Here is a 23,617-nt window from a genome sequence, read left to right on the forward strand (position 1 = left end):
AATTCAGTAAAAAATCTTAGATATAAAATTCTCGTGTCGCAATGTTAGTTACCATACTCCTCCGAAACGCCTAGACGGATTTTTATGAAATTTTGTGTGCATATTGGGTAGGTCTGAGAATCGGCTAACATCTATTTTTCATACCCCTAAATTATAGGGGGGGGGGGGGGATTAAAGGGGTTGATAACATATATGCCAAAACAATGCTTGCGGGGTCAGCTAGTATATAAATATATATGTAGTAGCGTCTTCTCTCTGTGTGTCCTATATGTTCTTTTTATAAGAAATAATGTAATGTCTCTACTGTCTGTCTTATAAAAATAGCATTATTAAGACTAACTTTTCTCATGCCTGACATAAAAACAAAAAAATAAAAATAATCAATTCATTGTTCATGTCAATAAGAATGTTTCGTTATAAATTTTTCAAAATAACCTTTGTATAACATCAAATGAAGGTTAGTGGAAATGTGTTTGTGCACCATAGCTCTATGGTGATCGGCATACTAACTGCTGGCGGACGTGAACGATCTTGAACTTACGTACTGACGGAATCGATGGATTAATTCGTTACAGAGATTTGTTTTAATGAAAAAGATTGCTACTAATTTATGGCATTGTCGTTAAACAACCCATTACTAGATACGTACTCATAATATATAACAACAGTATGGATGAAGTGTACATAGTAAGCAAAGTAAAAAAACTTAAAATAGAAAAGATATTTTTAAGAAATAATTTGTAGTAAAACCTTTGAAACATATAAAACCCGCTTAATAGATAATAAAAACGAATTGTGACTCTACATTTTACGAATCAACTAATGCACAATTATTTTAGAAGACATTGCCTTTAAATGTGTGTACGTTTTAATTTGTATTTCGTTATTTTTTAAAAATGTATGCGTATAGTCTCTAATCTAGGATACCCGAATACAAATCTCAACATAGACAGGTACCTAATGTAATATTTTAAGAAAAATCATTAAGAAATAAAAATGTATCTATCGATAACTTGCTTTCCTGTATATAAAATTCTTAATAGTAATTAACATTTTTATATACATATATGTATAAATGTTTTGCGACCGTGACATTAAAAAAAGAGTGTGCTTTAGAAAACACGACTGAAGTGAAAATTCTTTAGCTCTATCTAACTTATAACTCCCTCTCCACTTCCGTTTGCCTCGCCCGATCACACTTTTCGTAACGCTGCCGTCACGTATTTACCAGCTTACTCCCCAAGTCAAGCGTGCGTATAGAAGTCTTACTTCAATAAAAATTTTAACTAATTCTACTAAACCTTCTTTATATTTATCATTTCATCTGGACTTCTTTATCACTCAATTTCCTTTTAATAATTTAATGAAGACTTGTCATCGTCATACTTTTAGCTATTTTTAGCTTTAGTAGTACAGTAGTTAGTACTAGTAGCTTTAAAGCGTAGCGATATATTTTATAGATAACTAGCTTCTGTCCGCGACTTCGTCTGCGTGGAACAGTTTCATTGGGCTAACTAGTGAATCTCTCAAATGGAAAAAAACCTATTGATCCTCCTCCGCTCCTATTGATCTCAGCGTGATGATATATAGCCTATAGCATTCCTCGATAAATGGGCTATCTAATACTGAAAGAATTTTTCAAATCAGACTCAGAATCAGACAGAGAATCAGTAGTTCCTAAGATTAGCGAGTTTAAACAAACAAACAACTAAACAAACTCTTCAGCTTTGTAATATTAGTATAGATAATGTGTATACCTTTTACCGACGTTTTGAATTAACAAAACTGTATCAGCCTTTACGATATCACAAAAACTGTAATTTTAGTAAAGAATTTTAGACTAAAACATATGAAGAGTTCTCTTCTAAGTAATATAATAAAAAGATTTTTATGATAAAACAATAAGTAATATTTTATCAAGTTTCATAGAAATAAGTCAGCAACATAAATAGGTATGGTCGCCTAGTACTCTTAGCGGAGTGTATTGATTTAGACGCGTCGTGGGCGTGGCGAGCTATCTACGTACCCAATCTTGGAGATTGAAGTAGAGACGGATTCATTGGAAAAATATCCACATATATTTGTAAGGAGCCTTCAGGCCTATTTTGACGTGTAATAATTTAATCATTGTAGAATGTCAATGTTAAGTCTGCTTACAATGCGGACATATAGATATAGTTTAGATGAAGAATGATGTAGAGACACTGTTTCCATTGTGTTGTTATTGGTAGGTGTTTTACTATAGTTTCATAAGTTATTTGAGAAATCAAAGGAATACTTCACTCCAAAAATAATGGATTTGTTTATAGTCGTAACAAATAGTCTAGTAAACTATATAAAATACTAGTTGTGCCCGCGACTACGTCCGCGTCGAATTAAAAAAAAAGTTATTTTTCAGTTCACAAAGTTATAAAATAAATAAATTTATAAAATAAAATTAGCCAAGTTACTCCTTATTACATCAGCTATCTGCCAGTGAAAGTTCCGTCAAAATCGGTCAAATTTTTTTTTTGTGAATGTGTATAAGCAAAATCATTATTATGAACATAATTATGAACTTTTTTAACTAGAAATATTTTATTGTATCACAATTTTGGTCATGGTCTTGTTAAAAATCTTAAAAATGCTATTACGATGATACAGTTACTTATTTATCATAGAATAAGTACCTATCAAAAAAGAGTTAAATATTAAAACTGACTTATCTATTAAAACTGTATTGTAGAGTGTGTCGATTAGTAAGTTGGCGTGTAATTTTTTGAAAAATTTTTCGTTCACACTGATGGAATTCAGATCAACGTATAAAATTGAAATGTCTCTGAAAGTTGTGTTATCTGACCGTCTTTTATCTTCTTCTAATTTTGTGTCTTTTTTATATATGTTACCTCAGAACTTTTGATTGGGTTTTACCAATTAAGATGATTATAACTATTCAAAAACGGGGTTTTTAGCATGTTTTTTATTTTCATTATCATCATTTTAAGCTCGATATTTCGACATTAACTGCGAATGTCTTGTTCACGAGACGAGTTTCGTGAAAGAAAAGTAAAATGAAAAAAAAAAGATTAATATCCCGTTTTTGAATAGTTTTAGTAATTGAAGTAACCATGTTAATCTAAAATCAATTCAGATGATTTTTTTAAGATCAAAAGTGGTGTTTGCCACGTGGTACTATTTAAATTTTAATTAAGATCTGAACAATACTTTATGAGTGAGTATCACAAAAAATGCGTACTTACACGACTATTTATTCTAGGTTGTAATCTACCTTATAACTTTTTATTGAGTGGACCGATTTCGATAATTCTTTTTTTTAATCGAAAGTTGGTGCTTATCACGTGGTCCCATTTAAATTTGATCGATAACTGACTTGTGTTTTTTGAGTTATTTACGTTGTATATCTATACAACGTAAATAACTCAAAAAACACAAGTCAGTTATCGATCAAATTTAAATGGGACCACGTGATAAGCACCAACTTTCGATTGCATCCAAAGCGTGGCCAATTTTCTTTCTTTAAGCTTTTTATACAAAAATTAACAAGTTTTTACTCTGTTTATGTATTGTGATAGCTCTATTTGAATTCGACTCTATACTTGTTTTTTTGGGTATTTATTCCGTTTAAACTTTTGTAGGTGTACTTTTGTAATATTTTTTATTTAAACGAGAAGTTTTTATTTGCAGTGATGTCAAATCTAAAATAACCTAATTTTTTGCTGACTGTAAATAAATTATAGATTCAGGTTGTATCGCTTATTTATTCTTATCTCTACTTTTAATACTAAGTGATATTAGTGCTTATATCTTCGTCGTTTTAATAATTGGTAATTAAATAATAAAATAGTTTCGTAGTGGCATAATTAGTTGATTGCATCTTTAATATACAATGTTATAAAAATATTTATATAGTATAGAAGTGCCCACATTTATTATATACGAAAAATATAAGTATAAGCTGTTTTTTTTTCAAAGTAACAATTAATTTATAAGTTATATAAATAATTGTTAAATTTCATTAATTTGAAGTAAAGGTATATAAAAACCTATTTACTCAAGTTGGTAGCGTCAATCTATACAAGTTACCCACAAGTGCGAACCACAAGCAGCTCGCGCGCTCATTGAAACGCGTTATTATTCAATGATCCGATTACCACTTAGTAACCTATTAACGGTCCCTTAGCCAATAATTAAAAAGCATCGCGTGGATCGGGAACGAGACCACATCGGGCAGACTGCTCGCAACTGGCGCGCATCCAACCTACAACTCACTTATTATATTCTATGAGCGCGAGCTATAAACGTATTCCTGAACATATCACGTAGGCGACTACTACCAATTTTAACCAATCAGAGCGCGACAATTCAACTTAATAGTCCAGGCCACGCCCAATCACGTAACCGCCTATTACGGCCCGTGTAACGACGCAGGCTTTTAACTTCGCGATGACGTCCGATCGATGCGTCTCTCGTTCACCCGTAGCGCGGCATCCCGCTCGGGTGCCCGAGCCGGCACCGGAGCCCGTGTCTAGGCCGAGTGTGATAGAGTCGCGTTTGGCGCGTGCTTGGTTTCAGTTGCACGTCCGAGGTCGAAAGAGGGGGCCGTATGCAACTGTTTTCGATAATCGGCCGCGCGTTCCGTACGTGAAAATCGGACAGTACACTGCCAGTCACGTCTGCGTAAAAACGGATATATGCCCAGAATATTTATTAAGTGGGTGGCTGTGCGTGACTTTTCTCCTGTGAATAGCTAGCCCCGTAAATGATCGGTCGCGGAAATAGGACGACTCGTTCGTTAACTGAAAACGTCTGCGCCTGAAACGATAGACACTGCAGTGACGCGACTAGTGAATTTTTGTGACAACGAACTTAGGAGCGAAATGATTGGCATTATATTTTTGAACTAGCGCCACAAAGACTTGAAAAAAAAATAGAATTAGTGCGCTTAATTTGAATATGGAACTTTAAAAACTGATTATACTGGCCAAAATGGGTGTGACAGCGCGGGAAAGTGGAACTGTCAGATCGGAGTAAGAGAAAGAACGTTATAGTGTGTGAGAATGTTGCCGTACCAAGCGGTGGCAATGGACTACGCAGTGGCGTCCGCTGGGTTCCATCACCACCAGCGGCCCGGCGGGCTGCCCGTGATGGGCCTGCCGGGTCCCGGGCCGGGCCTCAACCCTGGCCTGAACACGGCCTTCACTCATTCCTGGTTCGTACAGACAAGCCCGGATATCTGTCGGCAGCAACAAGCATCCAACCAATCGCATCTCGAACCTGGGCACGTTTCATTTTTTTCTTTATATTTTTTATTTTTAGTTATAGATTGGTCTCTACATTGTTTACTACAATGTTTTCTATATATTGGCAACTTGTGTACATTTCAACGATAGTCATAGAATATTTTAATTGCTATGTGTTATGAGTCTTTTGGTTTGAATAGTAAAGAATGTAGAAGGCGAATTGACAACAAAATGATTTTTAAGCTTCAAATGCATTTTATAGTTTTATTATTTTTTATTGTTTTAATGTGGCTTCTGTTTACGTGCTTGTATAGATTAGATCTGAATGGAAATTGGTGTTGTAATTGTGTCTAGTTATAAGAGAAAATAATCTTACTAAGGATATTAAGAAAAAATGTCTCTATATTATGTAGAGTGCAACGTCAACATTTTAATTATCGAAATTAAGTTATAAAAACTAAAAAAAAATTTTATACATAATTAATTAAAATTCTAATGGTTATATCTGGATGCAAAGAGTATCAAAATGGAAACAACAATTTCATATCCTTCAAAAAAATTATAAGAAACCTTCTTAGACAGATTGGAAAAAAAACAAAAAGCAAAAAACCATTTTCTTAAATCATAACTTCATAACATTGTAAGCACGAAATTACGTTTCAATGAACAATAACATCTCTCAAACATAATAAAAAAATTACAATAAAAAGTATAAAGACCGAGAGTCAAGCGAATTTACCTCAGAATTACAAAAATACAAAGATTTAATCTCAACGACGTCGCAGCTTGTTTTTTCGACTTGATTATTTTCTAGGCAAGGCGTCATTAAGAATCTTCATATAATACATTGTTAAAAAATGAATAACCTTCTCGACTTCATGTACCTTTTATGATAATTGTACAAAATAATCTTGGAAAAGGTTAATATTATTGTAGTCATTAAATATATATATGATTGCCTGTTCATATATTAAATACTTAGAATTCTGTACGGATATTTAATTGACTAATTTTAGTTATAAATAAATAGTGCTATAGTTAAATAATGCGGATTGTCAATCTTCTATAGTCTATTTCACGTAGGATGGGTACGGTGACACATGTCAAATTAACTCTAAAGTGAGGTGACCATGCATAATTAATTGATGTAATTCGATTATCGAGTACAAATACGGTTAACCTTTATTCGATTATATAAAAAAATTTTTTAACTGCTTATTAAAAATTAATCATCGCTATAGTGAATAAATAATATTTTAAGGGTGGTGTTAAACGCGAAAAATGAGTTATCGACAAACCCATTAACACAGCTCACGTGGCAAATTATTAGTCGTTCGTTTAGCACCTATCAAAGACATTAATTATTGTAAAACTGTGGGCAACTCATTTCTCCGCTAATAATCATATTCAACATCAACGACCAAACATTTATTTCCTTTGCCTCTTTTTGGAGTCGATAACTTATTATCTTCCATATTGGTGTCACCATACTTTTCTTTACTTATTTTTGACACTAAGCTGTGTGCTACAGCAGCTACGGCAATAAAGAATATAGCCACCAGCGTCTCTTCCCGTGAGTGTCGTAGGAGGCGACTAAGGGATAACACAGTTCCACTACCACCTTGAAACTTACAAAGCCGACCGATAGCGGGATAACCATTCAACTGCTAGCTTTGAAATACACAGGCCGAAGACGGGCAACAGCGTCTTCAGTGCGACAAAGCCGGCCCTGCGGTCACCAACCCGCCCAGCGTGGTGACTATAGGCAACACACATGAGTTCACGCCATTTTTTGGCACGAGCTTGTGGAGGCCTATGTCCAACAGTGGACTGCGATAGGCTGAAGTAATTTTTGACACTGTATTACGCCTAATTTCAAGTGCCTGTGCAACTTGATCCACTATCTGGTTGACATATAATAATGGACCGCTATTTTCTCACTCCCGTTTAAAGTATTCCCGAAAGCGGACAACCAATGGACTGTTTGAAACGGTCTTCTTTTGTTCTTTTCGGCATTTTACAGAACAGACCACACACACAAAATGAATAACTAAAAAAAAAAATAACAGAACTTAACAACAATAAAACAGCAACAAATACAACTATAGCAACTGGCAAAACCAAAACACGGGAAGCATACAAGAGACAGAAAGTACTGATTGAGATATCTCGAGTCAGTAAGATGACGCGATTCACAAGATGGCCGTTACGATTATTTATTTTAGCCGATTACTACGTGTCAATCCCTATCATTAAACGTTTCGTTTCATGCCTGTAATTTTAAGTTATCATTTTTTCTGTACCTTTTTTATTTTGTTTACAATGTAAAAACGCATATATAAATACAATTTCAATCTAATCAAGCATTATTATTTGCTTTGGAAACTAATTGGTTATTTTAAAAAATGTATATTTATCCGATTTGTTGAAAATAGTGAGCGTGTATTGGAACATGTCAAATGTCACCGTACCCATCCTATGTGAAATAGATTATAGTTTCAACTCGTTGCTACGACTTATAATTAAAAATAAATCACTAAAATATATATCACTTAATCGAACAATGCCAGAAATACCAAACAATTGATACGAAAATATTCAATGTAAACTACATATAAGATTTTTTTAATCTTATCGTAATTGTAGCTCATTCACCTGGTTACGAATTGTTGTATACATCACCTAGTTAACATTCATAAATGAGAATTAGTAATTATTAATATTCACGTTGGTAAAGCGATTGAGTCGATTTATATAATAATAACGACAGGTTTTAAAAGGTTCTTAAAAATTACGCACAGATTTTTTTAAATAATAAATAAATATCTTACAACACACACACCGTCATCTGTTCATATGGTAAACAACTTAATGCTTGTGTTATAGGTAACGGCCGACTGTTATTGCTATTTTTTTTTGATAAATATACATAGAAGTAATATTTATTTAAATACATATATTATACTGTGACTTAGGTAGAAATCGAACCCGCAACCCGCGGAGCAGGAAGCAAGGCCACTAAAAACGGTGGCAACGGGCTTTAAGTTTTTTATTAATTTACTTACATTCTTCTTGATATAAAGTACTTAAATTAAATAGAATTACAATAGGTAAGTAATTTATAATTGTTTTTTAAGCAATGCTTAAACAGAACTAAGTTTATCTTCTGTACAAGATTGGACAGGAAGTGATATGACATCCTACACGCTCTATTATCTAATAGTTGTACATTTTCGTAAGATATAATAAAATGTCGAGCCTAAACATGATATTGCTTAACTAGTCAAGGTTGAAACGATTTTCCGTTTCAAACAACAATATTTAGAATACACAAGAGCAACGTTACGTAAATTAAGATGTTATCTTGTCGTAACTCTTGAACAATAACCGGCGCGAGCGCAGAACTAGTTGAATATAATACGTTTTTATTATATTGCAAGGATTACAATAAAATTTAATAAATAATCGCATTCAGCCTATGATATCCCACTGCTGGGCCTCTTTCTCCATGTAGGAGAAGGATTGGAGCTTAATCCAGCACACTGATCCAATGTGGGTTGGCGAATATGTTCCTTATTATGAGTAACGATTAATATGAGGTATTTATGATAACAACCGGGACGCGATCTCCGAGGCGCGGTATGGAGACCCACAAGGATAGACATTGGAGTCCCACAAGGATGGTATGGAGACCCACAAGGATAGACATTGGAGACCCACAAGGATGTCCATCCAAACCGAGAAGAAATATTTGTACATATTTCAATGATCTTATGACAGATATGTCATTGTCTAAGAAATTTTCATTATTAGATAGGTAGAGCTAAGAATCCCTTTATATACCAGATTATTTTATTAGCAAAAGTTTCAATTGCTACGTTTGTAGAGTAAGAAATGTGTCTGTTAGAAAAGAGGTAAAAATAGGAAAAAATAAAATAAAATAAAGTTCTTGTACATCATCATCACTTCAGCGTATCGCAGTCCACTGCTGGACATAGGTCTCCACAAGTTCCACGCTCCATGCTGAGCATGCGGGTTGGTGACCGCGGGACTGGCTTTGTCGCACCGAAGATGCTGTTGCCCGTCTTCGGCCTGAATATTTCAAAGTCAACAGTTGGATGGTTATCCTGCCATCGGTCGGCTTTTTAAGTTCCAAGGTGGTAGTGGAACTGTGTTATCCATTAGTCGCCTCTTACAACAACCACGAGAAGAGAGGCGGTGGCTATATTCTTTACTGCCATAACCACACAGCTTCCGTCAGCACACAGCTTTTGTACAAATTACTTATGTTGTATCATATTAAGCGAAACAAAGTAACATTCTATACATATAAGCGTCACGGAATCGTGACTGAAAATGTCAATTATATTGTTACAAAAATTATAAATATTCAACTTAAGTCAAACCTCAACAGTTAATTGTATTTTTTTTTGTTTTTGTAGTATAAGGAGTTCCTCAATAATCTGTACGATGAGGACTATGTAGTTTCGTCGGTATGTTTTCGACTTTATTGTCAATAATTTTAAGCAGTTTTTTATTTACTTATAAAACCTCTTTTCATAATTAGCCATAAACTACGAGCTACTCCTTAAACATAATTATATAAAGTTTCCGAAAAGGTAATTGGCATCGTACTTAAGCTTATTAGACTGTTTAGAACAAAAGATTAGTTAAAATGTAAGATAAGGAAAATTTATTTCACCCAAAAAAACTTTTATTGTTCTTGATTGTCTTGAATCCTATTATTATAGTATATAAAAAATGAAATAGAAATAGTCAAATAAAATTGATATCGTAAAATTCGTATTATTCAAAAGAAATTCTAAGATTTTTTTTTAAATGCAAGAATTGCACGTCCACACACAGCACTACCATAATGAGTTACAGATCATATGGCATTTAATTATTATTCTGTATTTTATATAAAAACTATTAAATTATAAAATATTAGAAATGTTAGATATTAATTATTCATAAAAGTAATTAATTATTTATTTCTTCACATATGTTGCCATTGTACGTCGATTTGTTACGAAGTTTTTAATATTTTTTTATAAGAAAACAAAATCTTTTAAGTCAATTCAAGAACCCTTTCACACTTAATTAAAATTTTCTTAAAAAAGTCTTTAGAAATTTTAAGAAAACAAAAAGTAACCCACATCCGTTGTCTAAACTATTTTGATTGAAAAATAAAGACCGTATCTAAACACGCGTATCTACATAACTCCATTGGATGAAAGGAACTTCAGATGTGTGCGACGAAATAATTGAATGTGTAAGTTATTTAATTACATTATTAGTGTACCTAATACTATGAAAGTGGTCTTTAAAATGTATTCTTAATGCAATTATTAAATAACCAACCTAACTTTGCTGTAAGTCGCGTCCTATATTCTGAACTAACGACTGTCTGAAATAAAGCGCTATTTTAACAGTAAAACAATTCATTCAAACAACTTTTCGTTTCACTATTACTATAAAATTACATTATTAAGTCGATACAACACATACCCACTTCAAAAGGCAATATTATGTTTCCAAATCTATAATATAAAAATGAGTCGCTGAATGTGTTGCTAAGCGCAAAACTCGAGAACGGTTGGACTGATTTCACTAATTCTTTTTTTAAAATATTCCTTGAAGTACGAGGATGGTTCTTACGGAGAGAAAAATTCTAAAAAAAAAAGAAAATTAATAAAATTAAAGAATCGACTGTTAGGCGATACGAAGTTCGCTGGGTCAGCTAGTTTTAAATATATTTTTATTATTTATTTTCTTTAATAATATTCATATTTTACTGTATAAAAACGTTATTTATTCCGTGAAAGAAATCATTTTTACTAACTATTCGTCTATGAAACGTTTTATACCATTTTTTACAAATATATAACAGTAAAAAGTTAGTTTAGTCTTAGAAATAAATAAGTAAATGCTGACAATCTAGAATTCTATTAAACGGTGACAGTGCGATAAATTTTTAGGATTGTTTTTATACAGACGCGGAAATACGTCGTTTTTTCATTATTATACTGAAAATATAAAAAACTATATATATAAATAAAATAAAATTAGGGTTAAAAAATTAATCTTAAAAGCAAAAATTCAAAAATGAACCGTTAATAAGTAATTTATAATTACCTTTTTTTCGTTCATATGTTATACGAATTTGTGAATCTCTGTATGTCATAATTATTTTTCGAACATAAAATGAGTTAATTCATACACACAGACACAACATACACAATATATGTCATGCCAAAAATTAAAAAAAAAATGCATTCAAATTAATACTATTTTGAATTGACAGAAAAAAATAAAGCAAAGAAGATGGAAAAAAAACAAAAATCATTAATGTTTTTACATTTAAATAAAATTATTAATATAAAACATTTCAACGTTTACCATTCTCTCAAATATAACATATCAAAAACGACTACTAAATACAATTTAGGTCAACTATACAGAGTTCTGTTTTTTATTCGTCAAATTTGAAAAAAAAAAAAACAACAAAATATAAATATTGGACACAGCACCATTCAACAGACTACAGCTACCTAGCAATCATTAACCGAAGATTAACAGGAGATACCGATGTAACTTGGTACTTGATAATAAATTTTTTATTCAATAATCGACTTTAATCGATTGATATAAGTAATAATATTTTAAAACGGAAAGTTAATGTTTTATTGGTCTTAAAAATGATAGCCGGCCCTTTTTAGAATATATGGATCTATTACGTTTTGTCTTGTGTTGTTCTCGTGGTCAATGTACAGGATGATTTTTGAAATGAGGATAACTTTGTAAAAATATGAAATATATCAAAAACCCAATACGACCTGCATTGGGTTACAATTTTTAATTAAGTCATTTAGAAATAAAAACTTCGAATTCACTAAAATTTAAACTCCATTTTGAACTTTTTTGATGAAAAATTATTTAAGTAAGACGATTGCAGGTTATTAGTAAAATAATAATAACATATAATATTTACATTAAAATTCCATTGTAAATATTTATAGTTTTAATAATAAATAAATATAATCATATAATTTTCATCATTATAAACGTGTTATAAATTATTGACACAGTTAATTAATAAATTATAAATCTATACACACTGTATATTACGGTAGTGGGTTCAATCAGCGGGCGAACGCTGAATCACGCTAATTCGTCCCGCTCCTGTCCATTCGAGTTTTTGTACCACAGATTGCGTGGCTTAACACTTTCAACTAGATATATTATAGAATAACCTAGAAAAAACACAATACGTATATATCAAACGAACGGTATAGCAGATATCAATCTATCGCTTCGTTTCGACTCTACAATATGTTAACAAAAAAATATGACTCTCGTAATAAGTTATAAATTGAGCGAAAAATGTTTATTAATTTTTTTAAGTTACCGACGTCGTCACAACAACAGGCGCGCGCCAACGTTTGACTGGTTTCCGGATCAGAAATCTTATTCAGTTTGAGGCTTGAGTGTCAAATTTTTAATTTGAACAATATATAATTTCAGCGTTGAATTGAAAGTAAAGTTAGTTACTTCTTGTAGAGCGCTAACTTATTAGACTTGTTTATGTCATTCGTTTATTTATTCAAAAGAAATAAGTAAAGAAAATATATGATAAGCAGTACAACAAAAACAATAGTTTAACAGTGCAATGTGAAATTAAGTTAGTTATTAGGTTAGCTTTGATGAATTCTTAAAGAATGTAGTAAGTACAATGACGTATATGTGAAATATTAATAAAAAGTCTTTATAATATACATTAGGGATGTTTTAGAAAATATAGTCTAGCGTCAGCTTTATATCATCTTATGTAATTAACCTTGAATGGACACCGATTGTTCTAGTTTGAGGAATGGTGACATGATTTGTTATTATAGTTAGCTAACTTAGCTAACTCATTTATATAATTCAAAATATTATAAGTTAAAGTATAAAAGTAATAAACAAATTGATGGTCTAGTACTGTTTAAAAGATAATTTAGTTAATGGCTTTAAGTAACTTTCAATTTAAGAAGGAAGATTTTGACTTTTTTCCGTAGAATAAAGATTTCAAATATGTATACAAATAAATAAAATTGGAGTGTCTGTTTGTAATAATAAAATAAGCGTTTTTTACTTAATGCCTATGGATGTATACACAGTATATATACCAAAATAATATTTTTTACTATTTTTGTCTGTCTGGCTGTCTGTTCCGGCTTACCTCTGAAATAGCCGGACTGATTTTGACGGGACTTCCACTGGCAGATAGCTGATGTAATAAAGAGTAACTCAGGCTACTTTTGTTTTAGAAATTTATTTATTTTGTAACTCTGGAAACAGAACAATCGTTTTTTTTTTAATTCCACGCGGACGGAGTCACGGTCATGGCTAGTATAAAATCAAATCAAATCGTAAAAAGATTTATACATAGTATGTATGAATTTCGTTAATTAGGTTTTGTATAAAGGCTTTCAATAGACAAATTTCTATAAATTAGCACAGGTGATTTCTCCAATGTCACGTAGTTTGATGAATGCATGAAGAAGATTGGTCGGTGCAGTCCAGACTTTAAACTTCTTCAATTTGGACAAAAAATCTAAGATTTTATAGCTCTTTTAAGTTCGGTTGTCTGTGCTGAGTTATGTCAAATATTGTTCGTAGTTTACTAATTAACTCTAAGCAAATGAATCAGACAAGTAATTGTTTATAGATAAATAGTGAAATAATAAAAATTGGTAAAACCGAATAAGAACCGAACCGAACCAAAACACGTGAGTTCACGCATTTTTGGCGCGAACTTGTGGAGGCCTATGTCCAGCAGTGGACTGCAATAGGCTAGAATGATGATGATGATGATGATGATTATTAAAACCGAATCACATTTTAGAACTGTATCAAGCCATGTTAAACAAGGCATGTAGGCAAGGTAGGTCAACTGTTGGGCAAATGATTTAGTTTAATGTTTTTACCATTATAATAACTCAAATTACTGTTACCATTTCTGATATTTTGACAAACAATTACTCGACATAACGAAACCATCATTGACTATAAAAGCGAATAAAATGGATAAAATTGATATTTCAAAAAAGTGTAACAATTTTCTTCTGCGGTTCGAATGCGGTTTGATGCAGGTGCTTTTTTAAATGTGATTTTGGAATTACTTTATTTCGGTAAAAAGTATTTGTGAAATGGTTAATTATTTAAAAAAAAAAAAAAAAAAAACTATTACTTTAAATTGTTCTCTTGATTTCCTGTTTTGTTCAATAAAACAAGGTATTTAAATGAAAAGAGACTAGAACGAATCGATTTTCCCAAATCAATCGACAAACTAAAATTCAAGGCGTGAATCTTAGTCTACTAACTAATTTTTGTTACCTATTTGGCCGCCATAGTCTACCATATTGACGCCTATTCATCAGGGAATTTTGTGTGCTAATACGCTGTGAATCATAGGACTGGAGTCTTAACCGTGACATCAAAGGTTAAATAATTTTAATGCATAATAATTAAAAGCAGGTGTGACCGCATGGAATCATTAGACGAATGTAATATAAAAATAAAATTTATGTAACTTTGTTTGTCATATCACAGCATATGTACAGAAACAATGCGTTAAAGGGGTTCAAGGTAGAATTTCAAAAGAATAAAAACAAAATGTAACAAATTTACTTTTAAATAGTTAAGATACAGTTGTCATTTACATTTTTATTGTCGTGCGATCTCGTGGAATGCAGTTATCACAACGACATATCACGGTTTGTCATAAGAATAAGAGCAAAGAGTTTTAGTATTATTTTCGTAATTAGCTTAACGTTATTCTCTCATGGCGAAGGATTTTATTTAAACATAAAAAAATAAGATATTACTTAGGGATGTTCCATCACATTCCTTAACTGATTTTAATTTGTCCGTATGTCCATCAATTTACAATGAATAGGTACTAATCCTGACTAAAAATGTGATTGAATGTCATCTTTAGCCTTATTAATACCAATAAATAGGTAGTAAACTAAGCTTCTAGACAACTTCGGAATAAAAATATCTTAGTTACCATCTCCAAAAGTATGTGAAATTTAATAGACATTCCGTGAAACTAAGTGGTATGCACGGTGACCATCAATCAAGTGGGACCAGTCGGGATTAACGGGACAAGTGTCCCGAAAATGATGTATTATTTCCCCCTTTACCTCATCAACGGACTTTTGTAGTGACCCCTGTTGTTTTAATACCTTCTTTTAGGGTTGAATTGGCATCGACATAGGGTGAGGGTCATCATCGATTCATTGTGGTATATTGATCGCCTATCATTAGAGATTCTTATGTCAAATAATTTTAATGTCACATAAATAAACAAAGAAAAAAAATGGTTAGACAAAGACAAAACTAAGTAGACTAAACCGTCATTGAAGCTCGAAAATATTGGAATAGATATAGAGGCATCGTTATATTTAATATTAAATAGAATAATACATGCTATAAATGTACTGCAACAGTCGTTGAAAGTATTGAACACGATGTTCGTAAACAACAAGTTTCCAGAAAAAAATTCGACAAAAATTCGCTCCCGCCCCGGGCGCAATCAGCCGTCCCTTCAGTCGATTATTGCAAATAACTATTATTTCCTTCTCCTTTCAATTGGCAGTGAATACGGCCCCAACATTTCTCTTTGTATTGCTAATTTTAAGCAACGTTAGTTTTACTCTATTTAGAGAAACCTAAGAAACTAAATTTACTCGCTCAATTTATTTGACTTTGTTATTACGTTCTATACAATTGTTCATTGTACCTTTTTGATAACAACTGATTACTAAAATATGATTTACATATAATCGTATCAAGTTCAAATTAACTGCGCGCTCATTAACGTGTTTATTTAATACGATTACATACTTTTTGGTTAAGCAAAATAAAATAAAAAAGTTATTCGATTTTGAAAATAAATAAATACCTTATTACCTTAACTTAAACCCACTGGATACTGTCAGCTGGGATCTCTATCCCCAAAAAAGCTATTTTATTCATCAAAAAACCGTCCAAAGCAAATCCCAGTTATTGCATTTATGAATGAAACAATTTTCCAGTTTCGTTACGAATCCGGCAGACAATTTGCTAAGCGGCTAGTAACCATTAGTCATGCTCGTATCGACGCGTCGAGCAGATTGGCCATTTTTTGTCCATAAATGTGGGATCGCTGCCCACTGGGGTGCGAGACGGTTATATGCAGAATGAATATTATTTCGCTCTACTTTTTACTGTCCAAGCCATTTATATTAGAGGACCTTATTACGATTCGATGATTTAGTCATTACATTTCGAAGTATCATAAAAGACGAAAAAAATCCCTATTTAGATATTGCATAAGAAATTGCTTATTCTATCGTGAATGTTTCATTAAATAATGTGACGGTTAGATTTGTTTATTTCACAGTATATTTGTGTAAAAGAGGTAGGTACTTACTGGTAAATTTTAATACAAAAAAGTGTCTATACTCGAAACTATTATTACCAATATTATTTAAATTTATTTTAACACATCTACGAATAAGCGAATAAGGAAATAAATTCAGTACGTTTTATTTTAGTTGAAGTTAGTCCAAAATATTTGTTGATTATTATTTCACAATAAATTTGTGTGATATAAAGCAAAAAAAACAATATCGTCAAAAGTATCGACTATTTAAATTTATTTAAACACATTCTAATTTACAAATTGATTAATTAAAATTAATTTGAATTAAATTGAGAAAAACTTCAGTGTTTTTGAAAAACATATCACAGAAGAAAAATAATTTTAAATATCGCGTTATAGTAAGTGAATTATTATAATTTTTTAATAGAAAAACAGTACCTAGTTGATAATTGCTAGTTTCTCCAAGTGTAACCAAGCATTTAATCAACGTCTTATCCCATTGGTATTCGTCTCTCGCTTCAAAGGAAAATTGGATATGGCGTGATTATTAAAGTCCGCCTAAAGACCGGCAATTTGGCCAGCGCGCAAATCGTTAGTCCCAACGGACAGAGCACTTGCCTTTATTTATTTTTGTTCAGAATCCTACGACAAATGAACCAGTGCGTGTGTATGGGTCTTTGAAAAAATACGTTCACAGAAGTCGAAGTATCAAAAAAGAATAAATTGCGGTTTTAGTAAAAAAAAATATTTTTAATTTTGATGTTATTTTTACCAGTGTAAATATGTGTTACCGTTTTCTAATTCCTTAATTTTTTATTTTTCCTTATTTAATGTATATGGTATTAGCTTAAGAGCAGTTATTTGTAGGTTCTGGTATGGACGGTAAGGTATTCGGACAGATTTAGGGTAACAATTACAAAAAAAAACAACTAACTAAAACTCATTATTTATACAGTTAGGGTTTCTATATGATATGTTTTAAATTAACGTAAGCAATAGTAGTTAGGTTATATATATTAAGTACGTTAGCCCGCACCCACGAATTCCACACTCGTGTGATAAAAAATTATCTAGATTCACCTTGTGAATGACGTCATATAACTGTAGTTATAAGGCACATGATTCTACAATAGGATAAGAATTACGCTTAAAAATACTTTTTATTACTATTTTGAAATGATAATTTTATTATTCATCATAAATATTATACATATTTTTTTTTTACAGACTAGTCACCAAAATCTGTATGATACCTTATTTTATACTGCACTACTTAGGATAAAAGATCTATTTAGGATTTGTTTGATAGTTACCTTAGTGATGAAGTTTTTTTTTTTCTTTTAATCATATTATTGCGAAAAGATGTAGTAAATTTGGATTAATAAATAAATCAAACGAAAGTTGCTTTGTTCAAGTGCGTCTGAGCAAGATCACAGCTAAATAATACTGTTTTCGAACAGTATTGTGTTCTTGTTGTTGAGTAAGGTGACCAGAGCTCCTGGAAGGAATTGGGGCTTTGCAACGCACTTGCAATGCTTCTGGTGTTGCAGGCGTCAATGAGCTACGGTAATCGCTTACCATTAGGTGAGCCGTACGCTTGTTTGCCGACCTAGTTGTATAAAAGTGGACTTCATGGACAAAGTGGCGTTGTCATTTTACAGAACAATTAATTATAGTTTTTGATTGATTCGTCTTCTTCTCAACCGTTAATATAACATTCAACAATACTATCGTATTAAAGTTATTTGGAATATTATAGAAATTATTTTATTAGATTGACAACAACCTTCTTAACCTCAGTAATAATTGATTGATAGTGATTTTCTGTAAGATGTCACTCTTAGTGATAAGACCGTCTTTGTACTTTTGTTAGTTAACATATTTTTATTTTATTTAATTTTATTTTAAGAGACAAATAAAGTATGAAAAGAAAATACATTGTTAGCTCAACTATCCATAGTTTAAAAGATTTAAAAGACTTAACATTATATAGAGAACTTAGGTGTTCGATCTTAAATATAAGAGAATTTCATTGATATTTGTGCTTAGTAACCCTGATAAGTGAAAGAGGACTATTCAAAGTCACGAGGTCGTTCCGAAATTTGCCGAGTCATATTTAACTCATCTCCAAGGTGCAAGTAAAATGAATGTCCCAGGAGACGTAGCCCTCTGATTATTTTTGAAGTGTATAAATTGAATAGTTTTGATAGTTAGTATACCTTAAAAATACTTATTATAATGAAACAAATTTTTCGGAAAAATATGTAATTTTGTGTATGACAAATGTATTATAAGACAAATGTACCTATCATGTATTTATGTATATTTTAATATATTTTTTTATTATTAAAACGTAATTAAGAAAAGGTTTTTTTAGTTTTGTAACTCATGTATCATAAAAAAAATTAATTCATATTTCTAACTTAAATCTTAAAGTATTACGATATCTCGGTTACGCTATAGTTGCTACCTCTTACAGCAATGGTCGCCGTGACCTCTGCTTGGACACGCATATTTCCAATCGTGCCGATCGTCTACCATTTCACACCCTTTGACATAACATCAATTACAGAAAACATTTTTTTAACTCTAAAAACCACAGTAATATTTAGGCTTAAAATTGACAAGCTAATGGATTTTTACTCTAAATTGGTGTTTTTAAACGGACTTCCAAAAAAGGAGGAGGTTCTCAATTCGACTGTATTTTTTTTCTTTTTTTTTATGTATGTTACATCAGAACTTTTGACTGGGTGGAGCGATTTCGACTAATTTTCTTTTAATCGAAAGGTGGTATGTGCCAATTGGTCCCATTTAAATTTATTTGAGATCTAACAACTACTTTTCGAGCTATATCTAATAATGCGTTTTTACTTGACGCTTTTTTCGTTGACCTACGTTGTATTATACCACATAACTTTCTACTGGATGTACCGATTTTGATAATTCTTTTTTTGTTGGAAAGAAGATATCCCAAGTTTAGTACCATGATAAGGAAACCAGGATCTGATGATGGGATCCCGGAGAAATTGATGGAAATTCTTGAAAATCCGCAATAACTTTTTACTGGGTGTACCGATTTTGATAATTCTTTTTTTGTTGGAAAGGGGATATCCCTAATTTGGTACCATGATAAGGAAACCGGGATCTAATGATGGGATCCCAGAGAAATCGAGGGAACTTCTTGAAAATCCGCAATAACTTTTTACTGGGTGTACCGATTTTAATAATTTTTAATTTAATCGAAAGCTGACGTTTGTCATGTGGTCACATATAAATTTTATTGAGATCTGATAACTACTTTTTGAGTCATCTTTGATAACGCGCAGTTACTTGACTATTTTTTCGTCGATCTACGTTGTACTACTCGTCGATGTAATTGAAGTCGGTTTTTTTTCGTTTGCGAGCAAAAACAATTATTTACTCTATAATTAATCATCATTGTTCGAAATTTAAATTTCAAAGCAAATTTTATATTTTTAGAATCAAAATTTTGACATTCCTTTTTGTTAAGTATTTAGTTTCAGAGTTATGTATTTATGTTCAATACAGCTCTACCGTGAACGTACGTATTAAAAATAATTACAAGGAATTATTTCATATTTTTGAACGAATCGATTTGAATTCCACGCCAAATAGTTATTAGAATGTCCTTATTAACTTAAGAACGTATAATGACAGACGGATCGAAACAATCTATGCAATCAAAGATGGCGGCTGTCATTATGACATTATACTCACAGATTACAACTGCGAAAATAATCGTCGGCCATATCAATAATCCCGAGGCGTAATAAGCCGATGACATTTTCATTTCCTATGTCAAATAGTCACCCTTCACGCTCTTATGCCCTTTGGATAAATATTTTGTTTGGTCGTTTTAGCTAATAAGTACGTATATATTAATATTATTAATTTTAATTAATAAATATTCGCGTAGTTACAAAAGTTTAGATTTTTAACGAGATTTTGTTAAAATAGTTTCAATAAAATTTATTAAAATTCTAAATTTGTTTATTTTTTTGTATTTTATAAAATTTATTTCCAATAAACTTAGCTTCGATTTTTAAGAATTTCAGATTAGCTTATCTACGTATTATTATTCTGCTTCTATCAGTCATAGGCTAATATTTTATAGCCTGTAATCTTACTCAAAATAAATAAAAGAAAAGCTTATGAAATTGAATTTTAATAACTGAGAATAAACGTTATTACTAAAAAATATATAATTAACTTTTTAATGTTAGTAGAAATATAATATAATGTAGGTACAAGGTTTTTTAGTATTTAAAAACAATTTTATACAATTTACATGTTCGTATGATGTACTTATTATCTATTTGAATTATTGGATTATTCATTTTGTAAGATATTTTTTTCCTCCTAATTGATTCCTCTGTAAAATACAAATATATGAAAATCATCCTTGTATTCGTTCTTTTTCTATAGAAATTCTAACACTGGAATGCTTTGAATTATGCGAATTTCCTTCCAAGTGACCGTGGGTCTTAAAGGCCCCCGGGACTGGACGGTTGACTAAATTCCGGGGGCTCAAATGGCCGCTTTTAAAGAAAGCTAGCCGACCCTTAGCTTATAGGGTGTGAATTTCTCTTTGAAAAGTTTCACTCCGTTTAACTCTATTACACCTACTACTTTGTATCGAATTTTTGTAACGGCATCTCATTTATTTTGAGAACGAGTTAAAATAAGGTAAATTTGTGATTTGATGTATTAAATCTCAATAATGATGAAACCTCAAATTCCTTAACTCTTTGCTATAGTTATAGATTTGACATTTTTATTACTACCAGTTTTCACGGTTAGTAATCAGTTGATTGTAGGTATACAAATATAATGTATAAACATATTTATAGAAATATGTGCATATAATTAGTTACTCAACTCGTACTTAGGGTTCTGTGTTAGGGACACTAAAATATCCAATCAATATTAAACTTGCTTCTAAATAACATGCCAATTTTTACTAAAAAAGTATTAATAATATCTATGATTAAGCCCGCGCAGTGATCCAGAACTTTTATACGCAATTGTAACTGTCTCTAATCATCTATAATACCCACTTACAGCCCCATAGTCATAAAAATATTAAAAAGCATATTGTCGTCACCATAAAGATGCCCCATTGAACTCGAGTGGCTCATTTTTCGTAACCACTTGCTGACAATACATGTCATATTTCTTACTATGAGGTTCTCACCAGCATTTTATTTGATTGAAGTAGAATTATAAGACATTTTACACTTTACGATTTTTCAATTAGTAATAATTTTTTTAAACGTTGACCGCAATCTTGTAAAATAAGATTGACAATAAATGAAGACTAATTCAAATCTTTGGAGATAAAATTTGTATCAATATGGGCAATACTTTTGCATAACTTTAAACACTCAAACATTACAAGTCTAATATTTGACTTAAACATTACGAATTTAATATTTGTAGTATAAAGTTGTTTATTAAGTATGTTTTAAATTATTAAAAAAAATAAAAAAACATGTACTACATTTTTTGTTATTATTTGTAAATAAATAGCTCTAAATTCCCATGCATTACATCGATCACATTAAACCACAACAATGAAAACCAATGTTTAGATTTACAACTATTCAAGCAGAAAATACTTAAAAATTCCCAGGCAGGGTATTAAAGACCCATAACAAGAGATTATACAACCGAATAGACTCACATCGGTGCAACGGTTAATCGAAGTGTCGACCTTTAATGTTAACCCTTCAAAGGTGACAGATCACAATAAATAATGACATAAAAGGCCGGAAAGACCATATTTATCTCCGGCTACCTGATGGATTAATCTGTGTAATAGTTAAAGTGCAAGATTTCATTAAGAGAATATTATATTTTTGAAGGAATAACTTTGTAATAAATTAGTTCTTACTTTTCGACTATTAGAAGTGCTTTTCTAAATCCTTTTCAAAAATGTATGAATGAATGTATTCGAATCGTTAGTTTTGTGTACTATAGGTACAGTTATGTAAATCTTATCATGAGCTCTACGGCTGCCCGATTTCAAAACACTGCAAGGGACAAAATTTTTGAAATCGATTTTTTAGCATTTTTCATTCCAATGGAGTCGTGTAATATATTAAAAAAAAATTTTTTGTCCCTACTAAGTTTTAAAATTGGGCAGCCGGCTACGTAATACATTAAATATTCTGCTAAGAGCATCCATTACACTGACTAACATTCAATAAAATATTTTAAAAGTTATAATTATAATTATATCTTGAATTGTACATACGACACAAAGGACAACAACACAACACACAATAACACAACACGCAACAACACGTAAACCAGAATAATTAAACTCAATATTTAGAGTTATAAATTTGTTTTAATTGTAATAACAATTAAAATAAACAGTATTACTATTTGTAGCTTTAACACCCTGTATTAACAATTACTCATCGAAGTGATATTTTGAAAAAATAATTTCTGTTGAAATAACTAACTTACGTCTTGTTTAAGCTGTGAGTTATTCGTGATGCTAGCTACATTTAAATGTAATAGACGAACTGTCATTTCCATCATGCTATGCAAGGATTCCCTAGAGTCAACTAATTCTTGCCCGGGCACAACTCAATTTGTCCCGGGAACATTAGTCGTTTCTCCCGCGCTACGGTTGCGTAGTGGACGACATTTTATTACCTAGCCGGCTTCGATTTCCGTGTACATCTATCTCCCCGGCTATTTCAATTTGCACTATTTTTTTATAACGAGCAACATATCGCCTCTGTTACAACACGATAGAGTCGATTTTCGCGTAAAATTTCTTTTTACTTACGACGTTCTTCTTTATACCTTTTCCAATCAACGCTGACCAATGCGATTGTCAATCGTCAGCGAAATATATACTTTAAGTTGTATAGGTAAGGTAGAATTTCGCGTGTGAGTTCATTGGCTGAATATTCAAGGGGGTCAA

General features: G+C 31.4%; 1 protein-coding gene and 1 long non-coding RNA gene across 2 annotated transcripts in view; one reads left to right on the forward strand and one right to left on the reverse strand.

Annotated features, from left to right (window-relative positions):
* LOC123663850 (protein trachealess) overlaps window positions 1-23,617 on the forward strand; it is a 217,843-nt gene that overhangs the window by 147,497 nt on the left and 46,729 nt on the right. The gene's annotated exons all lie outside the window — the stretch shown is intronic.
* LOC123663851 lies at window positions 104-17,026 on the reverse strand. Its single transcript, XR_006744713.1, has 3 exons — window positions 17,016-17,026; window positions 8,195-8,204; window positions 104-206 (listed from the first exon to the last, which is right to left on the reverse strand). It is a non-coding gene; the product is annotated as an uncharacterized LOC123663851 (long non-coding RNA).

Source organism: Melitaea cinxia, chromosome 21 (assembly GCF_905220565.1).
Source record: "Melitaea cinxia chromosome 21, ilMelCinx1.1, whole genome shotgun sequence".
In the NCBI taxonomy this organism is placed as follows: Eukaryota; Metazoa; Arthropoda; class Insecta; order Lepidoptera; family Nymphalidae; genus Melitaea; species Melitaea cinxia.